The sequence below is a fragment of the Tyto alba genome, unplaced genomic scaffold (genome assembly GCF_018691265.1).
Source record: "Tyto alba isolate M040663 unplaced genomic scaffold, T.alba_DEE_v4.0 Super-Scaffold_48, whole genome shotgun sequence".
Lineage (NCBI taxonomy): Eukaryota > Metazoa > Chordata > Aves > Strigiformes > Tytonidae > Tyto > Tyto alba.
Window position 1 is genome coordinate 4,436,423 of NW_024881324.1, and position 17,810 is coordinate 4,454,232.

The following is a 17,810-nucleotide window of genomic DNA, read 5'->3' on the forward strand; positions in this document are numbered from 1 at the left end:
TGGACCTTTTAAGTTTAGTTTCAAAGATACACAGTTCAGTTCCGTGATTCATGAAAGAATTGACAGTAAAAGCATGTATAAATACATTTTAGTAGATACCAGATTCAGCCACAAAGTCCTACCATTAACCACAAGGTCTCTGCTAGGCTCATTAGCTCCAAGTCTTGTGTAAAATTCCCTTTGAGAAAGCTTTGCCACAAAAGCAAGCAGACTTTTCTTTGCAGATGTATTTTAAGGCAAAGATTACTTGAGCTAAAGCTATTCCGTTGTACACCATGTGTTAAGCCTGGAAATTTTACTAAACCAGGTAAGAACAAATTGAATCCGAAGTGTTTAAAATGGATTTATGTTTTGTATGTGTATATGCATATAGATAAATAGTTATCAACTGCAATGACATAAACACTTCAAGTTTATGAGTGGTAATAATATAGAAGTCTGCTAATGGCTAAATGTTCTTGAAAATTATTTTATATTAGCTTTTAATTTCTAAATTTTCAAATACTGTGGGTTTTTCAATTACAAAACTATAAAATTGATTGAAATGTAAAGTCAAGATATTCATGATCCTACTTTATGGCAAATTATTAAGAGTAGAAAGCAACCAGCTTCCCCCCTCATGTTACCTCAGCTTTGTTGTGAACTAGTTGAATTTAGAGTGGTTGACAAACTCATTACATGCATTCATATAATCATGGAAAGCATATATATGTTATTTTTGTAAAAACAAGCATTTTATTAGCATAGAAAGAATACAGAGTCATTCAACACCCCACACCCCTAAAAAAAAAAAAAAAAAAAAACCAAACCAAAACAAAACAAAAAAATGTTTATACTAAAGTCACACAGGTAAGTAGTCTGGCATGCATTCTTATTTGTTACAGATTCTGCTATAACTGTGTCCTGGTTTTGGCTGGGATAGAGTTAATCTTTCTTCTCATTAGCTAGAATAGTGCTGTGTTTTGGATTCAGTATGGGATTTGGTATGAGAAGAATGCTGACAACATGCTGATGTTTTGAGTTGTTTCTGAGAGGTCAAGGACTCTCCAACTCCCCCTGTCCTGCCCGTGCGCAAGAGCACAAGAGGCTGGGAGGGAGCACGGCCAGAGCACCAGACCCAAACTGGCCAATGAAATATTCCATATCATGGAACATCATGCTCAGTATATAAAGGAGGGCCAGCCAGGAAGGAATTCCTGGGATTGCAACTGCAGAATCTTGGTATTTCAGGACCACTAGCTGGGAACAGGTTGGGTATCAGTTGGCAGATATTGAGCAGTCGTATTGTGTGTTGCTCATTTATACTTTTCATTATTGTTATTATTTTATCTTGTTTCAATTATTTATCCATTTTTAACTCAACCTATGAGTTTCCCTTTACCCCTTCAATTCTCTCCTGCACAAGGGGAGGGTGAGCGAGTGGCTGCATGGTATTTGACTGCCAGACAAGTTTAAACCATGACAAACTAGAAAAAATAAAATATATCTGTTTACAGATAGAAATTTCTAATAACAAAGTGAAATATAAGTTGAGAACAATTTCTCTATGATACACTCTTTGATTGCATCATTTTAAAGGAAAAGAAGTTGAGATCTGACAAAGAGAGGGCAACTATCAGTAATAAAAAAGATGACAAGCTACTCATCTGTTTAGGGACAAGAGTCATTTGTTGCGGGGGGAACATAGTGGGGCTAGTGTGGGAGCAGATTCGCATGTTTCTCTAACCAGGGACATAGGATACATCAGTACCTCTTAAAAAGAGTGCCTCAACTCATTTTGTTATACCACAAAACTTAGAATAATATTGTAGGTTTGAGTGTGTATTACTAAATATAACATTTCCCATCCTGGTCTAAACTTTATACTAAATTAATTACACGCAGTGAGCAACTGCATGATCAAAAGAGATGAAAGTTGAGGCAGCAGAGATGATCTGAATTTGCAAGGCACTGCTGCGGATCTCATGGGGTAATCTGCAGATCCTCATATGCACAGGAAAAAGTGGAGGCAGCTAGAATAACTATATCCAGTACAGCAGCCACTTATCATAAGTAGATTTCTATTTATGTAGTTGGGAAGAAACACAGCATAGATGCCACTGACAAGTTACCTATGTGGGCATGATCCACACCAATCAACATCAACTTTGCTAAGGTCTTCTTCAGGTTTACAGTCTCTGTGTGGTCTTCTTTACAGTGTCCCATCCTGCTTCATCTCTGAGTGTTATTAGGAAATTCTAATGCTCTTACAGAAATCCAGGTTCCTGAAGACCATAGCTGACTAGCAGATATTGTTAATGACACCATGGCAGCATTGCAGGCCTTTGACTTCACTTCCAAGAGTCTAGCAGGTCTTTCACAAGGCATGAGTAACCTTACTGTGACACTGCTTCACGATATACATTCATTCCAGTAGTGTTCTGCATAATTATCTAATTATATTGTGAAGTTAGTGCACATGGTTTCACTTTGTATCTTCCTTCCTTGTGCTTGCTGCATGGCTTATGGCAGGCTCACAAAAGATATGACTCATCCACTTGTCAACACAGTTTTTATAAGCTAAGAATAATTGATTAGGAAGCAAGTTTGTCTCTAAAGTAGAATCTTAATTGATTACTAATATTTGAAGCATTGTGTTTGAAATGGGGTTGGCAGTAGACAGTACAATAAATTTCCCAATAATTAGGAAACATGTCTGCAAATCCTCAAGGGGTTTGTGAAATCATCTATACACATGAATAATTACAAGTTTCCCTTGCTTCACTGGTGACTAAACTTTTCAACATCCTACTACAAAAATTATTTCTTTTTCTTATTTAATTTAAGATCATAGATTTACAATAAAATGCCCAGAAACTAACACCAAAAGCAATATCCTCTAGATCTGGTGCTCCATAAACACAGCAGAAAGCTAAGTTTACCTTTGGGCTCCACTCCTTTATGAATAGTTGTCCTGAAATCACTGAGTAACCCAGATGTGCTTAGGATTGAGTACATGAATACAAGTTTAGAGCACTGGTGATTTTCAGCATTTGAAGGCAAAAGATGCATTTACCAGGAAAAGAATTACAGTCAGGTATCAACTATTTGTATGTATTTGCAGTGAAGTACAGCAAATACATTCTCACACACTATTAAAATGTCATTACATGGCTAACTTATTTGAGAAAACACCTTTAGGTTAGTATAAGAGCTTTACTTTAATCAGACTGAAAAAAAAAAAAAAATGTGATGACATATGAAGATCTCTATCTTGTTTCTCAGAACAACTGGTTTTTACTCCATATTCTCTTGTGCTTTGCCCACCTTAAGGCTGATTACCTTCAATATTAACGTTACCTGCAAAAAACCTCAATTAAATTACACAGCACTAATCAATTGAACAATTCTTTCTTAATAGTGTAATTCTGATACAGATGTCCTACAACACCAACAAGTGTTACAGAGTTGGATGAATATGAAAATCCTGTTTGTGTAACTTGTACTAAGCATATTATTCTATGCTTTGTTTATAGCTGGATAAAGGATTCTTTCCATCTCTATTCAAACTTATTCATTTCTTTTAGAGGGAAAATAAGTTCACAAATTCTCTGCCTATTCTTGGTTCACAATTACCTCTTCCAATAGCTTCTTCAGCACAAACGTTTTTTGGAAGCAAGGAGAAACCTTACTATTTTCTCAAGTCATATTCTCTGTTCCATTAATGTTATTTCTGATTCTAGGTGAACCACTGTCTGATAAATAAAAATTCATCTTTCCACAAAGCATTCCCTTCCAATTAACATATCACAAAATCTGATTTACTTTGTCTTTCAGTCCAGCTTCAGTATAAATGAAACACCTATCTTTACCTTTCCTTCCATTGCCTCATTTTTGCCATTTGCTCCACATCATGATCTAACCCAACTCCAAAATGTGGCAGTACTCCACTCTACAGTCACATATTAGAAATGGTTTTCTCACCCCAAAATGGCAATTGTTAGTTCTACTGCAGACCAATGATTACATAAGAGTTCAAGTGTACTACAATCATTACAATAATAGCTATATATGAAGATGTATACATTCCCTTTTCTGATATATGACTGCCTACCAATATGGCTCTAAATATGATCTATTAATTATCTTGTAAAATTATGTTAAGACACATTTTTCATGAACATAAATGGCAATACATGCCACACATTTCTATATGTGGCAAAGATATCTCAAAATATGTTATGTATATGTGTTTGCTGTAAGAAAGAAAAATGCTAATATAGTGTTCATCAGAAAACAAACAAATGTTTCCATGTTTTTGTTATATACAATTCCAATTAATAAAGTACAATGGTTTCACTAGGTAGAGAGCTTTTGAATTGTTTCTTTTTATAAACTTAAAATAAATTTTACTTAAATAGGCTTCTCTATTCTTTGGTCATTTTTGTTGTGGTTTGGTTTAGTTTTTTTTCTTAACAAACTCTCTTCCCCACATCTATTGTAGTTTCTAGGACTGTATGTTTCTAGCTAGGGTAGACAAACCTATTTAAATATGTGAAAATTAGGGAATGTTGCATAAGGAAAAAAAAACACTCAACACTAGTCCAGACAAGACAAGTCCTGCACTTCATAAACAAACTTTTCTACTCACCTCTCTTTTGCTATTTTTCTTTCTAATATGGAACATATGTAACTAGCTTTGAGACAATTGGAAGTAAAAGTATGTTTGTGGTCATATTGCCCACTACCTTTCAGGGGTGTAAGAAAAACAAAGGTATTACTTTTATAGCTCAAAATAACCTCGTACGATAAAATAAAATGTATTTTTAATTAATGAAATTTATTTCTGCTGGTGAAATAATTTTGTAATCACATGATGGTGAATGTATTCATTCTTTTGTCTCTGCTTGCTCTGATCTAATATGAAGCCTGTAAGCTGCCTGCCATTACCTATTCTGATTCAGTAACCTCATTATTGCAAACCAATCAATTTCATCACACTACTTAAAAATATCAAAATGCAATGCAACATGGAATTTGTGAACTACTTGAGGAAAGATGTAACTAATCCTGATGCATGGATTTACATTATTCAAAAATGTTATTCTGTTCATAACTGGAAGGTTACTTTGTATTAAGAAAATATTTTTACCTTCACTTATCCAGTCTCATCAGCCTTCCTGATGGGAGCTAAAAACCAAAGTGATTAGTTTAATATTTCTTACAGTTATAACTGACATTGGTAAATTGAAAATAAATTGAATGAGAGATTTGAGAAAGAAAGAATTTCACAATTCCTTAAATTTTGGAGTTGTGGCACATTACTTGACTCAGAAACTTCACATTTGATTTAGATTACTAACTATTGTGGGAGTTTTGTGCCAGTTTATGGCAAGCTACAAAAGGAAATGATGAATTGACACAGCCATACTCACTGCCTTATGAAATACCGCAGTAAGACCAGATAGGAAGAGAACTACTCCAAGTATCAGATGCCCCTCTTTTTGCTCCTTTTGGCTACTTCCATTACTTCCTCACCCCATAGACCTGTAAGTCCTTTTCTGGCCAACAGCAGTAGTGATACAGAAATGAGAATATCTGTCCTGACTTTGTACCGAACTTCCAGGCTTGTATTCTGGTACCTGGCAAATCAATAATAAGACCACACAGTGCAAGTAATCAAAAATTCAATAGAAAACTGCCTAAGGTGAAAAAAAAAAAAAAATAAAGTTCTTGGTTATAGTTGCTGAATGTAAAATTTTCCCTTACTTTCCTCCCTAGCAACATGTTGGGGTTTTTTAAGCAGAAGTAGGAAAAAAGGTACAGGAGTAACAAACTTTGTTTTAGTCAAAGACAACTCAAGATAAAGTGGTTTGTAAAGCTGACAGTGTTTCTTGAGATTTGTTTCTAATCACCCTGCATGCAACTTACGTAGTGAGCAAGTATGTAAATCATGGATTTAAACAGAAAAGTATTAGAATTTTGTAATACCATGCTAAGCATAATAATGTCTATATGCTTTTTCTATTTGAAAATCTGGATAATACTTCCATAACTTTAAGGGATCATAGGAATAAAAATGTGAAAGATTGGACAGTGTTTTAATTCTGTGATAACATGATCCAGCAAGAATGTAAATACCTAGTTGATGAATATCACTCATTTCAATTTTATCTGTTTCAGACTGTGATTACTTTTCTTTTGGCCCTTCAGATGTTTCAATATTTAGGATCGTTCAAGTGAACTCCAGCTTTTAACATCCTAGCTTTCAGATTATGGATTACTTTATTATTTTTTCCAAAGCAAAGTATTTGTGTAACAAAGAAAGCCTCTAATATGAGAAGATACTATATGTCAGTAACAAGTGACAGTACAAAAGTTTAAGATTTTTCTATCACTGTAACACAAACACCCACAGTAAAGAACTTAGCTTTGATTTTAGTGCTTGATAAATGAGAAGGAAAAAACAGTTCATTCACTCCAATATGATAGTGCGGCATGGTTTCTAGTTAACACAAAGAAGTAATTAATAATTATTGCATCACTGCAGAAAAGAAATGTGATTCTAGATGGATCTAATAGAAAGCATTCCACTAAATATACTGGCATGTACATGATACTTACTCTTAAGGGGGTTAGTTTAATGATTAACTGAAAGGTTAAGTGAAATCCGATGGTTTAGATTTTATAAGGATCTATGGCTGTGAAATCAAGGAAAGTAAACGTATTCTTTGTCTTTCTGTTTATTCTGGAACATCTAAATTATAAATTTAATCAAGGCTACAATAAACATAGGTTAAAAAAATACAAAAATTTAACTTTATGAAAAGAATTGATAAATTCTTAATTAATAGACTGATATAAATAACATGCATTGTGGCTGTTCATCTTTGTTTCCTTACAGTTAACTATTTAATAACATTGGTAGGTTGTTTAAAGGCTGTCTTGGCAAGAAATCATTAGTTGCTGTATAATGAATGTTTTACACATATTGTTTATTCTTATATTACATGACTAACTCAAGCCTAATCCCAACTTCTGTTCTATTCATCACGTGTCAACTTGCTGTGACTAGCACCCCTACATCTCTGTTAGTGTGAAATCACTAGAGGTGAGTTTTAATAAAGCTTGATTCCACTGTAGGTATCAATGTAAATCAGACCAATGGTGAAGAGAATTTCAAGGAGCTGTTTGTCAACAATGATCCACCTCCTTCTTCCCTTTCCCCCTGACCCTTCCCTCTCCCTTTCCTTACACAAGCACACATACTCTGCCACCCAGGGCAGGCACCTTATCCACAGGAAAGGACCACAATGGATTACAGAAGATGCAGGATGCACAATTCACCCACTAGTGGAACAAGGCAGAGATGTGGGTCAGGAAAATGTAGTGATCAATGACAACTCAGTCAGAGATAAATACAAAACTTTCAATTTCAATTTTCCCAAATGTCAATTCTACCATGTATTATTTTCCACATAATAATTCAACATAGATGAAAATCCAGTTTCTGTCATGGACAATAGTGTGTTTGATACTTTCTGAACTAACTTGTCTTCCAGACAGTAAACAGAAGGAAAGATCTGTTTACTGATCTTAAACAGACATATAGTTTAGCTTTCCTTTCCACCATAAATCACAGGAAAAAAAAAAAAAAAAAAGATGTTTTAATGGTTTTCCCAATTACTGAGCCAAGCTTATGTTATAATCACTTCACCAATATCTAATCCGTTCATCTGCTTGTCCACATAGCCAACCAAATATTCAAAAGAAGGTCTCTGAAATTAAAAAAGAAATCTGAAAAAGAGTAAAGTTTAATTCTTCAAATCTGAACAAATCTCAGCTATAGATCTCTTATGGGAATTACTGCCAACTGAAAAAAAATTTTAAAAAAAAAGGTATCATCTTCAGTTATCAACAGAATAGGTTCCTATGGTTATCAATACAGATATGAAAGGCATCTTACATGAAAGAAAAAGCATAATTCCTCTGAAGTGTTCAGCTTCCAATAATGAAAAGCCTGCTACTTAGAGCTCACTAACTACAGATTGACATATTGTTCATTTTAATATAAACCCCCAAACGTTGCAATATTTGACAATAAAATATTGCTATATTTAAAATTCCACTTCCCTTATAATATCCATTCTAAATGCTGATCTTTGCTTTTCCCTGTAATTCAGCTGCCACAATACTTGTCAGTATCTAATACATTCTTTGACCTTTGCTTCTTTCTTCAATACTGAAGTATTTGCATATCTCCAGAACATCCATCTTTTTGACAAGACAAGAAGTAGCACACATTTTGTCTGATTTGTCAGCTGACACACGTGAATCAACAGTGTTCCTTGGAATGATAAAGACAGATGAATATCACTCATTGCAATTTAATCTGCATTTCAGTGAGGGAACTTAGAGAATGTCTCTCCTTTAACAGCTGCTTTACCTATAAGCTCACTCTCGTCTACAACTGATAAAAGTTAGCCAGTGGTTTCAAAAGTTACTGAGAGGAGGAAGAATAACTACCAAAGAAAAGAACAATATCCTGCATCTTTTTTTTTCTACCAGATGTTGGACTAAGCATCTGGACAGAAATGGGCATTTCGCAAGTGTGGGAAATTATAAAAATGTCACTCCAAACTGCCATTCCTTAATGGATTAAGGTAGGATGAAGTACACAAAGCTGGTGTATTAGAACTCTAGCAACAGTCCGTAAGGGCATCCCCCAATCAGCATCTTTAAATACAGGATACAGAGGTCTGTCTGAAAGATGGTATGTCTGGCAACTGACAATTTGGCACTAAATAACAACTGAGAATGTATATCCTTCCAGGATAAGTAAGCAGATCTCATGTGGAGTGCATAGGGTGACATTAAAAAATACTTTGTTTTTCCTATACAAGCTGAATTTTGAGTTTGTCCATAAAATAGCACACCTGAGACTTGGAAATAAAATAATATCGACATTTTGTGCATGGCACTGTACTTCCAGTGAATCTATGTTGTCAACATGGGGAACCCTTACAGTTTAGCACGTATGAACAGAGTACTTCTGAACTCTTTTCATGATTCCTATTTCAGTAAAAGTTCAGGATCCAAAGCAATTACTGGAAGGGGTTTACAGTCACTCTCTGGGAGTCATTCCAATTCTGTCACGTCACTGAATGTGTCAGCAGATGTTTACATTGTTCAAGGTTAATCGGAGGGAATAAGGAATTACGGTTTATCATCATCATCATAGGTCAGTGCAATTGCATAGTGCATAAATAAAGGGATTAATATGTGATTTGTGAAGTGCTATATGCATTAAAAATCTTTTGGTATAGAATATGGACTCTACTAAATAATACTGTTGAATAATCTATCTAGCATTTACACTCCACACATAGAATTAAGAGGAAGAAAAAAAAGTCAGAAAAGCTGGGCCATGTCTATCACATAACTTTTTTTTCAGATGTTCCACTTGAGCAGAAAGCCTGTGTTTTAGCTAAGTCCTTCATTTTTTAAAGTGATGTAAAGGAATTAATTTATCATATCCCTCAAAGGTAGTTGATGTGTCACTGCTTCTGATTTTAACATGCGTACCATAAGCCAACAGAGAGACCCATGCAATGAATCAATTTTAATCCTTTCAATTAAAAGCAAGGAATTAGAATAAGGAAAAAGAACTTGCAAAAGGGGGGGGAAATGATTCAGAATTGTACGCCTTGTGAACTATAAAGAGATAGCATGTTAGGAAAGAGATTGCACATACAGTTTCACATACAGAATGCTGTCCAAATGTCAAGGAACTGAAGAAAAACAACTGAGGAAAAGTTATATTGAAAATGTAATTCTAAGGAGAGAACACCTGAGCCAAGGATTAACTAATTGAAAGGAGGTTTGATATAAAGGCCAAATAATAAATCCTTCAACAGAAAAAAATTACAAGCTAAGATTACACAGCTGATAAATGAAAGGCATCTGGGATAGTTAAAAAAAAAATTATGTACTGTTGAAAACAGCATAAAATTTTGAGAACTGGAGGACATAAACTGGTCTCTTTGGTGCTGTGGAAAAAAGGTATATGAAACATAAACATACAGGTGAAAGAATACAGTGCTTCTTGAGAAGACTGGCCAAAAATAAAGATGAAAAAACAGAACACAACACTAGAGGTTATTATCACACTGGAAATCACTCAGAAATGAAGAAACTTCGCTATAGTACTTATACAAAGATGAAGGAAGTTATCATCCTGCAGAAGAGGAAACAAATTTTGTGCAGGCTAGACAAAATATGCCTGAGGAAAAGAAGAAACTAAAGCTCTGATTTAACTATGGTTGTTAAGGTAAATGACACTGTAAAATTGAATATCATAACCTCCCCCAAACCTGGAAGCAGTTATCTAGACAAAATGTTATCACTGTTGAATAAAGCTGAGATTTCTTACATTGGTTTGTATAACTATGTGTTCACATATTCCTGAATAATATTAGGGTTTTTTTTCCCCAAAGATGTTGGAAATAAGCTTAGCATGATGTTCACTATCACACCTCAAATAATCTCCCACTGAACCACTGCCACTATTTTTAGCTTATTTCACTTTATTGATTCCATGCCATCTTTCCAATTTGCCATTCTGAATTCTGGTTATGTCCTTCCTTGTAACTTGTCCTCACCATCCTTAAAACATATAAACACACAGTTCCATCATCAGAAAAACCTTAAGAGCAGTTATTTTCATACAGCAGGTCTGAAAATATGTATTATTTAGCTGAAAACATTCAGCTTAAGTAATTCAGTCAGTTAAGCAAACAGAACAGATAAGAATCAATGTGAGTCACTAAAGAAAATTACATCCAAAAAGAGCAAGAGTATGGAGTCATTTAGTAAACAGTAGGTTTATTTGCCAGGACAAAAATTATTGCAGTCAGAATCTGGAAATAACAGGGCTCTGAAAACTGAGGGAATCACAGCTGTAATAGTCATAGGCCCTCTAATCAGATTCTAGAGTAGTCACTATACAATTTTGTGTCCAAATAAAAAGCAGGAATTAGAAAATAGTTTTGGAAGAATTCTACTTCATCTTAAAAGTTAAGTAGATTGCTCAGCCAACCTCCCTGCAGCCTTGGATAAGTCAGTTTCTATTTATTAAACCTTATCTTTCAGCTTTAAATATCCTCTATCAGGCTTCCATAAAATAATTAAGAGTCAATTCTTCATCAGAAACAAGCATTTCTCAAATAAGTTTAAGTAGTTTATATTAAAACACTACATTCATTTTCAGGTTTTGAATGATCCAATAGGGTTCCTGGTCAGGATGCTTCTGGTATGAACACTCTGCTGGATACAAAGATCACTTCTGTAATCGCAGTATAGACAACCACAGATGTTAAACAATCTTTAAGTACACGCCCTTGTGCATTATGGTCAGAATGTTACAGCAACAATTGCAATCTTTCTGATCCATAAGACTCAGATAACAATGACCAGTAGTTGATTTTCTAAGTTCAGACTCTTCTAAGTTCAAGAAATTTTACAGTATAACATGAGCTGATAAACACAGACTCGAGGGCAGACTTTTAAATACATTTAGGCTCCAATGGAACACCCAGTGGAATTTAAATAAGCACATCAGGTATCAAGTTTTATGATAAACATTTCACCTATCATTCACCTTTGTAGACATTACATGTGAGTACAGGATCTTTTTAAGGTAGACTAAAAGCAGCACCAGAGGAAAAGAGACACTTCCTACATTGTACACTGTCCACTGTTTCTTAGCACTTCCATAGTCACACAAAGTTGAGCAGAAGACAACTAACTTTCAGTAGTTAAGTACCTGGATTATTAGTTAAAAATGCTGAAACAAAAAGTAAGAAGGAAGAGATCTGTAAAGATTTGTAGAAATAAGCAGTCCTTTTTAGAATCTTTCAGAAAAATATCATTTATCTGTAATTCTAATCATTCATATCCCCATATAGATACATGAAGACTTGTATTAATGCATCAGAAATAAACCTACTTAATCCACAACATATTAAAAGGGAAGAGTATCCTCAATGCATTTGATGCAAGTCAAAACTGCACTTAAGAACACTACTTATGGAAGAGGTAAGAAGACAAAACGTCACTCATAACTGTAAAGCTCCCTCAGTTTCCTTTGGTTGTTATTAGTACTGCTTCTAAATTTACCATACCTGACTTTATGTAAACAGATCAATTAATTTTTCATCTTGAGAATAGCCTTAAAGGTTACAGACAATGATATATACTGACGTCTCAAATGTTCACAATCATTTTTCAAATTTCTAATGATATAAGATAATTTAATAAAGCCTATTTGTAGCTGAGTTGAGAAAAAATTATTTTACAATAAAAAAGGCTACTCTTAATTTCTGATTTCTTTCTTATAATATAAAGTCAGCATAAATATTTTTTTACATTTTTATATTGAGATCAGTGATGACACTGATACACCAGAGTCATGCTGCCATTCAGAGATACTGCAAAAGTCTGGAGAAATATGCTAACGTGAATCTCAAGAAGTTCAACCAAGCAAAGTGCAAAGTCCTTCAACCTGAGGAGGAATAACCCCATGCACCAGTACATGCTTGGGGTTGCCCAGCTTAAAAGCTGCTTTGTAGAAAAGGACTCGAAGGTCCTGGTGAACATAAAGCTGAACAACCCAGCAATGTGTATTTGCAGCAAAGTAGAATGATATCATGGCCTACATTATGCAAAATATTGCCAGCAGGTTGAGGGAGGTGCTCCTTATCCTCCTCTAGGCACTGGTGAGGCCACCCCTGGAGTACTGTGTCCAGTTCTGGGTTCCCCAGTACAAGAGAGACATGGGCATACTGGAGAGAGTCCAGTGAAGGGCCATGGAGATGGTAAAGGAACTGGACCATCTCCCTGAGGAAAGGCTGAGAGAGCTGTGACTATTCACCCTGGAGAAGAGGAGACTCAGGGGCATCTTCTCAATGTCTATAAATACCTGAAGGGAGGATGCAAAGAGGATGGAGCTAGGCTCTCTTCAGTGGTGTTTACTAACAGGACAGGAGGCCATGGACCCAAACTGAAACACAGGAGGTTCCCTTCAAACATCAGGAAACACTTTTTTACTATGAGGGTGGTTGAGCGCTGAGACAGGTTGCCCTGTGGGGTGGCAGAGTCTCCATCCTTGGAGATATTCAAAAGCCACCTGGACATGGCTCAATTTTTTCTAAAATTATTCTAGGAAATGAGGGAATACCTATATGTTAGGTCAATATTATGCCTTCAGTGAAATGGAACTCATGACGAGTTTGAAGAGAGTACTAAGTTTACTGCATTAATCAATCTATGAACCTCTATTTCTTCAACAAATATAAAGCTGAATCCAGCTTTATGTATTTATGTTACGTTATTCATTACAATTATAGCTATTTAACTGGTTTCAGACAAAATAAAAATGTATATTAAAATTATTATTTATAAACATAAGTAATAATTATATAATATAAAATTATTATTTATTAAAAATATTTAACTGGTTTCAGACAAATTAAAAAAAAAAAAAAAAGTTATTTTCTTGCGTGCAGGCTAAACATTTTGGTTTCCTTCAGAAACTTGCTAAAAGATCCCAGATCATAGATACTTTTCTCCCATAGTTTTTTCTTCCATCTGGTTATGATATAGGAGATGCCAAATAAATTATTTCAAGACAATTTGGCATTGCTACCTTTTCCATTTATGATAGCTGTTGATTGAAGTAGCATGCTACAAAGGAAGGACATTTTGAACATTATGATTTGTCTGAATTATGATTTGTCAAGAACCAAACTAACTCAATATATGATTTATAATTCTTTCAGTTATTTTGACACAAACCTACACATAGATAGTTAATGGGGCAACAGAAATTTACATTTTTCACCCAAATTAGAAAAAATCATCAATTTAGGATGAAAACAAGGCAGTTTATATCAAAATGGTTTATGATGAAATCAAAAAAGCATACATATAGGTGAGTTAAGTAAAAAAGTAAAAGTAAAAATTAAAGCATACATAAAACTCCGTAACACTTTCTTTTGGTGTGTACCCTTATCAGTCACTTATCCTCCTTTATCACTACTCCAAATTATGGTGGAACCTGAAAATATATTACAAAATACTCTAAAAATAGGACTTACTTCTTGGACACAGTTATGAGAGTAACACTAGAAAATACTTTCTAGTTCTTTTAGACCAATCCCCTTCTTTTGCAGCTACTGCCCTATAGAATTCCCTTCATAATTTTACTGAGTTGCATCTTGAAAATAGTCACTACAATAAGGAGTTAACTTAATTGCTTTACAATGAGGTTATGAATTCTTTGCATTTAAATTTTTCTTTTTTTTTTTTTTGAGATAAATGCATTTGTGCTAATACTATCTTTTAGCTTAAATATTTTTTCTTTCTTTTATGTTGTATTTTTAAACCTCACAAATATATCCCCCCTTGTTTGCCTTAGCTTTGCCAGTCCAAAGAAGTTAACTTCTGCTCCATTCTTTTACAACCATCCTTCCATTCCCTTAATCATTTTAATAAGCAGGCTCATATCACTTTTTCACATATCATGCATTTTCTATAAAAATTAATCAAGTTGCACACATCTTTTGCACAGCCTTGAACAATGACATTACTGTCTTTTGAATTTCTATTAGAAATATCCTATCCAGTAACGTCTAAAGTACTTTTTCCTGGCTTCCTCATTGTCCTGGGTTGAGTGAGTGGTGGGGTTTTTTGGTGGCAAGGGAGGGGGCTATAGGGGCGGCCCCCTGTGAAAAGCTTCTCAAAGCTCCCCCAGCTCCAAGTCAGCTCCACCTCTGCACCAAAACTGAGCCAATCAGCTGTGCCTCTGCGATAACTTATTTAAGAAGGGACGTGGTGACGAGCAGTGGGACTGGTGAGGAGGAGTTGCTGCAGCTGTGTGAACACCAAGGTCAGTGGAGGAATGGAGGAAGAAAGGAGGGGGGAGGTGTGCCGGAGCAGAGACCCCCCTGTACCCTGTGGGGAGATGGCAGGGCGGCCCCCCCCTGCCACCCATGGAGATCTACGGTGGGGCAGACACTGATTTATGGCCTGTGAGGGGCTTCACATGAATGAATAAGATGACTGTGCCCAAAGGAGGCTGGGGCTTTGTGGGAAGAAGCAGCCCCCACTGTTGTAGTTCAGCGCTGGGAGGATTGCAGCATGCATTTTCCCTTCTCATCACTGGGAGAGAGGGAGGAATGAGTGGCTGTGTGGTGCTCAGTTGCCCTCTGAGCTCAAACCATGACACTCATGATCAATCTGTGCTGAACACACACATTCTTTTCTTAGTTGTTGCTTCTGACACTAAGCCTACAGCAGATATTCTTACTACTAGTCTCTAAGAAAACAGATTTATCATATCCATTCTTAACCCATTTCTTTTATATCAGTCCTCAAAGTTATTCAACTCCAAGGTCATTAACAAAACAAGAACTTTTGCAAACTCTTTCTTCAGGTTCACCATTTATAAACTCATGCCAGCATCTGACACTTAACACTGTTAACTTCTGTCAGCATAGGATCCTCCATTCCCTATCTTCCATGGTAGTTTCATATGTGGTGCTGAATGCCAGATACATCACAAAAACACCAAAGAGAAGCTTAACTTTGACTCTTTTTCTTTCAGATTTTTGTCTACAGATGATCAGACATTTAAAATGAAATAAATTCGCTCATGACATATGTAGTGATTTGGAATTGTTAAAGTTGTACTACACTTTTTACTGTTTTCCATGTTTCCTTCATAATTGTTCTAAAGTTTGGATCCCAAGGTTAGAGAAATTTTGGCATAGTTCCTGGATGATATTGTTTCCCTCTCTTTCCTCATCCTCAGTGCAGCTACTGGATTTGTAACTCTCTAAACAATCATATTTGAAATAATGAGTTCAAATGAAACTGCTGCCCTGTGTTCAGTCAAAATATCATTCACAACATAATATTTTTACCCATCATATATTAATATTCTTTTTTTGCATAGCACAATTATCAAACCTTTATGGAACTGCCCACTAGAAGGAATAGGCTAAAATTCCATTTTGACATGATTCATATTTCCCAGATCTCAAAGTACTGAAGTACTGAAGGTACTTTACTACTTAGAAAAACACACTCTACTTAAAAGGACAGAAGGTTAATTTTTCCCTGAAGCTACTGATAACTTGTTATCAACATCTATGTTTATGTGTCTGCAATCTTTCAGTGAGGTAATATATAAAGTGAGTGAACACCATTCCAATTCTAAATCTGAGTAATTTTCAAAAATAAGAAGCTAAAAAAAGTTAAAGGAAGATTCACATAAAAGGTTTCTTCACAGTCAGTTTGCCGATGGATGACCTGACTCACAAAGATTAATTCCCTCAGAGAAAATTCATAATCATTAAATTTTGTCCATTGAGTCAAATCTCATATTAAGAAAAAGAAAAAGAAAGAAAAAGAAAAAGAAAAAGAAAAAGAAAAAGAAAAAGAAAAAGAAAAAGAAAAAGAAAAAGAAAAAGAAAAAGAAAAAGAAAAAGAAAAAGAAAAAGAAAAAGAAAAAGAAAAAGAAAAAGAAAAAGAAAAGAAAAAGAAAAAAAATAAAAATAAAAAAAGAAAAAGAAAAATAAAAATAAAAAGAAAAAGAAAAAGAAAAAGAAAAAGAAAAAGAAAAAGAAAAAGAAAAAGAAAAAGAAAAAGAAAAAGAAAAAGAAAAAGAAAAAGAAAAAGAAAAAGAAAAAGAAAAAGAAAAAGAAAAAGAAAAAGAAAAAGAAAAAGAAAAAGAAAAAGAAAAAGAAAAAGAAAAAGAAAAAGAAAGAAAAACAAAAACAAACACAAAAAAATAAAAACAAAACCAAAACTAAACAACACCCAAGCCCTCCTCTTTCTTGAAGGTACATTACATCTTGCTATGATAAATGTTAAAAGAAGAAATTTCCTGTTGAGACTGAATAAAGTGCTTTTTTTTTAATTTCCAGAAGTGTCATGCCCTTTAGCTGGTATTCTTTGTAACTCTCTCACATATGTAACGTATTTGTTGAATATACCCATAAACAATATTACAATCACAAGGCCTGTCAAATTGCTTCTCATCTTTTAATTCAACATTTCCCCTGAGCAATTACCAAGAAACGTGACCAATTTTTCCAACAATATCCAGAAACCATTTCTGGCTGAACAAATAAATTATAGATGCATCAAAATTAGTTAGAGGCAGCACTGGTTTAATCTTTGAGAATGGTGAAGACAGTAACTGTAACAGTGTAATTCACAGCAAATTAAAATTCTCACAAGCAAGTAGTCTTAAAAATCCCTTTGACATAATTTGGTATGTCTTCAAATTAATTAATTAAAGTTAATTGCTTTTCCTTTCCCATATTAAAAAATGAAATCTAGAGGTTCATAATTATAAATAGATTAGAATCAAAACTAATAAGAATGTTTTCTCTAATATTCTCCAAGAGATTGTTAAAAGGTTTTGCAGAGTTTATTTTTACAAGAAATACATGAATGGTTTTGAATTGGAATGCACATTCAGAATCACCCCTGCATTAATTTGTAAAACAGTAACATTTTAATTTAAATATTTATTAGCTACCTAACCATTTAGATACCCTCACTTTGTTCCAAAAGACTTATTCTATGTTGCCTATAGATTTCATATGAACCAACAATCTTGCTCACCAAAAAAAAAAAAATTATATACGTATATGCATATATTTACAACGTCTCAGTTTAGGCTATATTTAACTATTTTTAGCAGCACATTTGAAGCTTCAGCCATCTTTTGAAGTCTTCCATAAAACAGACAAGAACAATGA